The sequence below is a fragment of the Argopecten irradians genome, chromosome 12 (genome assembly GCF_041381155.1).
Source record: "Argopecten irradians isolate NY chromosome 12, Ai_NY, whole genome shotgun sequence".
In the NCBI taxonomy this organism is placed as follows: Eukaryota; Metazoa; Mollusca; class Bivalvia; order Pectinida; family Pectinidae; genus Argopecten; species Argopecten irradians.
In genome coordinates, this window is record NC_091145.1 from 34,854,572 (window position 1) to 34,861,040 (window position 6,469).

Consider the following 6,469-nt stretch of genomic DNA (forward strand, 5'->3'; position numbering starts at 1 on the left):
TTATATATAATGTACAATCGGGGATTTTAATACATTGTGAAATACGTCTGATAATGAGCTTAGCTATGCATTACAATTGACACAAAAAAGTAAAATTTGGAGCTCTGCACATGGATATAGAGGGTCATTGTAAGGACGGCTGACACATCTTAAACTACATTATTAGTAGTATTATAGTAGGAGTAGGAGGATCAAGTGTCATATGGAATACAACCGTTACGTCTTTGAGCCACTACATTATTAGTAGGTTGAGGATTATATACATTATTAGTAGATATTTGAGGATATATACATTATTAGTAGATATTTGAGGATAACAATATAGTGTATTATGAGATATATACATTATTAGTAGATATTTGAGGATATATACATTATTAGTAGGTATTTGAGGATATATACATTATTAGTAGATATTTGAGGATATATACATTATTAGTAGATATTTGAGGATATATACATTATTAGTAGATATTTGAGGATATATACATTATTAGTAGATATTTGAGGACATATACATTATTAGTAGGTATTTGAGGATATATACATTATTAGTAGGTATTTGAGGATATATACATTATTAGTAGATATTTGAGGAATATACATTATAGTAGTATATATACATTATTAGTAGATATTTGAGGAATATACATTATTAGTAGGTATTTGAGGACATATACATTATTAGTAGATATTTGAGGACATATACATTATTAGTAGATATTTGAGGACATATACATTATTAGTAGATATTTGAGGACATATACATTATTAGTAGGTATTTGAGGACATATACATTATTAGTAGGATATTTGAGGACATATACATTATAGTAGATATTTGAGGACATATACATTATTAGTAGATATTTGAGGATATATACATTATTAGTAGATATTTGAGGATATATACATTATTAGTAGGTATTTGAGGATATATACATTATTAGTAGGTATTTGAGGACATATACATTATTAGTAGATATTTGAGGACATATACATTATTAGTAGATATTTGAGGATATATACATTATTAGTAGATATTTGAGGATATATATACATTATTAGTAGATATTTGAGGATATATACATTATTAGTAGATATTTGAGGATATATACATTATTAGTAGATATTTGAGGATATATACATTATTAGTAGATATTTGAGGACATATACATTATTAGTAGGTATTTGAGGATATATACATTATTAGTAGGTATTTGAGGATATATACATTATTAGTAGATATTTGAGGATATATACATTATTAGTAGATATTTGAGGATATATACATTATTAGTAGGTATTTGAGGACATATACATTATTAGTAGATATTTGAGGATATATACATTATTAGTAGGTATTTGAGGACATATACATTATTAGTAGGTATTTGAGGACATATACATTATTAGTAGATATTTGAGGACATATACATTATTAGTAGGTATTTGAGGACATATACATTATTAGTAGATATTTGAGGACATATACATTATTAGTAGATATTTGAGGATATATACATTATTAGTAGATATTTGAGGATATATACATTATTAGTAGGTATTTGAGGATATATACATTATTAGTAGATATTTGAGGATATATACATTATTAGTAGGTATTTGAGGACATATACATTATTAGTAGATATTTGAGGATATATACATTATTAGTAGATATTTGAGGATATATACATTATTAGTAGGTATTTGAGGATATATACATTATTAGTAGGTATTTGAGGATATATACATTATTAGTAGATATTTGAGGATATATACATTATTAGTAGATATTTGAGGATATATACATTATTAGTAGATATTTGAGGATATATACATTATTAGTAGATATTTGAGGATATATACATTATTAGTAGATATTTGAGGATATATACATTATTAGTAGGTATTTGAGGATATATACATTATTAGTAGGTATTTGAGGATATATACATTATTAGTAGGTATTTGAGGATATATACATTATTAGTAGATATTTGAGGACATATACATTATTAGTAGGTATTTGAGGATATATACATTATTAGTAGGTATTTGAGGACATATACATTATTAGTAGGTATTTGAGGACATATATACATTATTAGTAGGTATTTGAGGATATATACATTATTAGTAGGTATTTGAGGATATATACATTATTAGTAGATATTTGAGGATATATACATTATTAGTAGGTATTTGAGGACATATATTGTCTCTACATAAACCTGTAATTACGATTTATGATTATGTCATTCCATTCATTTTATGAGATATAAGTAAGTTACAAGTACTGGCTTAGCTTCAATACGTTTAATATACAACATGATATAATTGAATACGCCGGAGCGGTATGAATTACTCGTGAACTACGTTCCTTTAGATGTGTTAGGATAGTTCGTATCTTCTATCGACATTCAGCAGGAAGACGAAAGGGCCTAAAAGATAAGTCAAGTTTCCACCTCAAAATCAAACGAAGGTGTTGCCTTCAGCTGTGCGTGGCTGTGAGACAAGATAATAAAACAGATATATGTAATTTAGGTTCTTCATTCTGATATGCGTCACGTGCACTAACTCCATGTCGTCTGACAAAAACCGGAAGTCAGCTATCCTAGAGGCAATTTATTCGTACGTGACCTACTGGTTTACTGACCTGTAATTCAAACGTTCGTGTGACCTTGATTTAAGTTTCAAACGTTTCTATAATGTTTTGACTGTACCGTAGAGACGAGTTCATTAATGTTATGATGATTAATTTACTTAAGAGCATACAGAAATGAGTGTGTGATGTTGAATCCTGTATCCAGAGGACGTGTAACGACTGTCTGAGACAAGGTGTAAAACACTAATGTGTTGTAAGGTCGGTCATTGCTCTCGTCTGTCTACATGCTGACAGGATACAAGTCTATACCAAACACAGATCTGTTCAAACAAGACTGTCCAAACACCATCCGTCAAAAGTTAAGGGCTGTACTGGGCTGTTAATAGTCCAATTTATACCTTTAACGACATTTGTTGTCTCAATATTGTTTAATTTCGTCAGAACTGATAAAGGTATTCCGTCGCCAGAGAACTGGTAATGAGGGCGTCACGTCTAATAATGGGTAAGGAAAATACATGTACAGGTCCCTAACACTCTGTAATGTGGATCAAATGTATTTAATAGTGTGTTAACGAATATAACTCAACGATATAAACTTCATCTACAATTTTTTGAGGTATTTATATTAGCCATCTGTAATTGGGAGATTATGAACTATTAGTTATCATGTCCTGCTGTGTTCTTAGCTCTTTATCTGAGAGGATACATTTCGTGGAATAGTAATGACAAAAAGTGCAATTAGAATTATCACAATACAGTGGAACTCGGTTAATACGAACTCGAAGGGACCTAGATAAAACTTCGAGTTATCCGGGTGTTCGAATTAAGCGAGTTCTCCTGTCTACTGACGATCTCTTTACTTGGTATATATAGACTAGTTCCATGTCATAAAATGATGTGAACAAGAGAGATGTCAAAATCGCCGATGGTAGTTGCAAAATTATAACAATAAAACAGAGATATATATTATGAAATGCTGTTCTACAGCAGATTCATGAAAAAGAAAATAGGCATTTTCGGAGAACTCCTTGTCCAAAAACTCTCATTTCGAGTTATAAGAACTTTTTATGTATGATTTTCGTCTTTCGGACCCAAAATTTACTTCGTGTTATCCGAGTTCTTCGAGTTTTCCGAATTCGAATTATCCGAGTTATTTATACAAAAAGAAAGATGGAATTCGGTCGGGACCGGTTAAGTACTTCGTATTAAGCCGGGTTGTCGAATTATCCGAGTTCGTATCAACCAAGTTACACTGTAATAGTTCATCAACTTATATTTGTATCGTTAATTTTATAGGCTACAAATAAAGTTGTTAACGAATCGTGTAATTTTCGGGAGACTATCCATCAACTGTAACTAGCACGATAGTAAAGTTAAGGTGTGTAATAATGGGTCATTATATTGGAACATTCTATAGATGTATGTGTCTAATATAACCTTAATACTTCTAAATACGTTTTGCGGCGAAAGTTTCCTTACGTTTTAAGGAACTTACGGTAAGAGCGAGCTGATACTGGTAGAGAGTTGTAACAAACAAGACAATTAATCGGCAGATTATAAAGTACTTTACATCTCAGAGGATCATTTGAAATGACAATAATGGCTAAATATCGAGGTGTGATGGATTCTGTCTAGACTGACTAAATAGATACATTAACTCTAACAAACCCAAACAACATACATGTGTCTTCCTGAGCCTCGGCGATGTATAAGACTCCAGAATGTCACACTTGTACGTCTGCTGCTGCAGTTGTGTAAGGGCAGTCCTTTATAGCGTTTTGTTTGGTTTAACGTAACGTCATATCAACAGCCAATGTCATTGAAGGTCGAACAATGTAGGACAGCCCTTAGATACCATATAAATACAAGTAGATTCGCTCTTACACTGCATAATTTGCTATATGGATTTAAATGAACAATCAATCATGATTTATTATTATAGTTTTGTGTCTATATAATTTATCTATCAAAAAGCCTAATGCGTTTTTAAAGTATAACAACAAGGATGTGTCCATACGCTCTCAAAAGGTACCTGAGAGAGATTGCACCAATTTGTCAACCTTTTGAAAAAAGCTTAATTATTATGGTGACCATCGTATTTCAAGGTGGTGACCATCGTATTTCAAGATGGTGACCATCGTATTTCAAGGTGATGACCATTGTATTTCAAGGTGGTGACCATCGTATTTCAAGGTGGTGACCATCGTCTTTCAAGGTGATGACCATCGTATTTCAAGGTGGTGACCATCGTATTTCAAGGTGGTGACCATAGTAATTCAAGGTGATGACCATCATATTTCAAGGTGGTGACCATCGTATTTCAAGGTGGTGACCATCGTATTTCATGGTGATGACCAACGTATTTCAAGGTGGTGACCATCGTATTTCAAGGTGATGACCATCGTATTTCAAGGTGATGACCATCGTATTTCAAGGTAGTGACCATCGTATTTCAAGGTGGTGACCATCGTGTTTCAAGGTGGTGACCATCGTATTTCAAGGTGGTTACCATCGTATTTCAAGGTGGTGACCAACGTATTTCAAGGTGGTGACCATCGTATTTCAAGGTGATGACCATCGTATTTCAAGGTGATGACCATCGTATTTCAAGTTGGTGACCATCGTATTTCAAGGTGGTGACCATCGTGTTTCAAGGTGGTGACCATCGTATTTCAAGATGGTGACCAACGTATTTCAAGGTGGTGACCATCGTATTTCAAGGTGATGACCATCGTATTTCAAGGTGATGACCATCGTATTTCAAGTTGGTGACCATCGTATTTCAAGTTGGTGACCATCGTATTTCAAGGTGGTGACCATCGTGTTTCAAGGTGGTGACCATCGTATTTCAAGATGGTGACCATCTTATTTCAAGGTGGTGACCAACGTATTTCAAGGTGGTGACCATCGTATTTCAAGGTGAAGTTACCCTTGTATCATAATAATAATCATTGAAAAAAACCTCAATATCTACATCGGAAATTGAACTTTTAAATGTTAAACTTTCATTTGTATTAGCATTGTTTTGAAATCGAATCTGTCGATTTTTTATACGTATTTTGATTACTGGACACGAAATAAAAACCGCAGACTCTAATGAAAGTAGAGGGGAATTTTATTTCAAAAGTTTATTCACAGAAATAAGTAAAACTATTGTGACATATTGATCTCTTCAAGTGCACTATTCTAAAACAAATATTTTTTCTGTGAATAAATAACAAACCTCAAACGTTAGTTGCCATATTCGTTTTCCAGTCAAGATCCATGAACTAAGGCCGATACAATCCTTTTCAACGCATTCTAGTCGCCGAGCCTAACGTAGATATTAATTAGTAAACCTTGTTATTCTGCAGGAAACGCTCAGCCTAAAAGGTTTATTTATCGGAAACACAGACGACGAACAACAAGAAAAATACTGCGGCATGGAACTCTAAGATGGCAGCAAGACATTGGTGTATGTTGTTGTTATTGTCGTACGAATTCTAAAACTCAAGAACTAATAAATAAACACGAAAACATCTAGTAAAATAAAAAAAAAACTACTTTTGTTTTATTGAGTAAACAGATTCCTGACCATTGCCCTGTATATCAATATTTTAACAAAATAAAGGCGTGTAGAAATTGTTTTCAGTACCCGTGTTCATATGTTTTCTCATTAAGCTAATCACGTCCTGCTAGGAAGCGGAGACGCCGTTTGTCAGAATCACTCGTCTGTAGATTTTTCCTGTGGTCGGTAGCTGTCTCCATCATTATCATGACAAACAAGACTTCCTTACTTTGTCTGTTAATCCCAGACGTTTGAACTCCCAATTAGGTTTCCTGGAGTCTGTCATACGCATGCGTGAGCTGTCGGACAGCA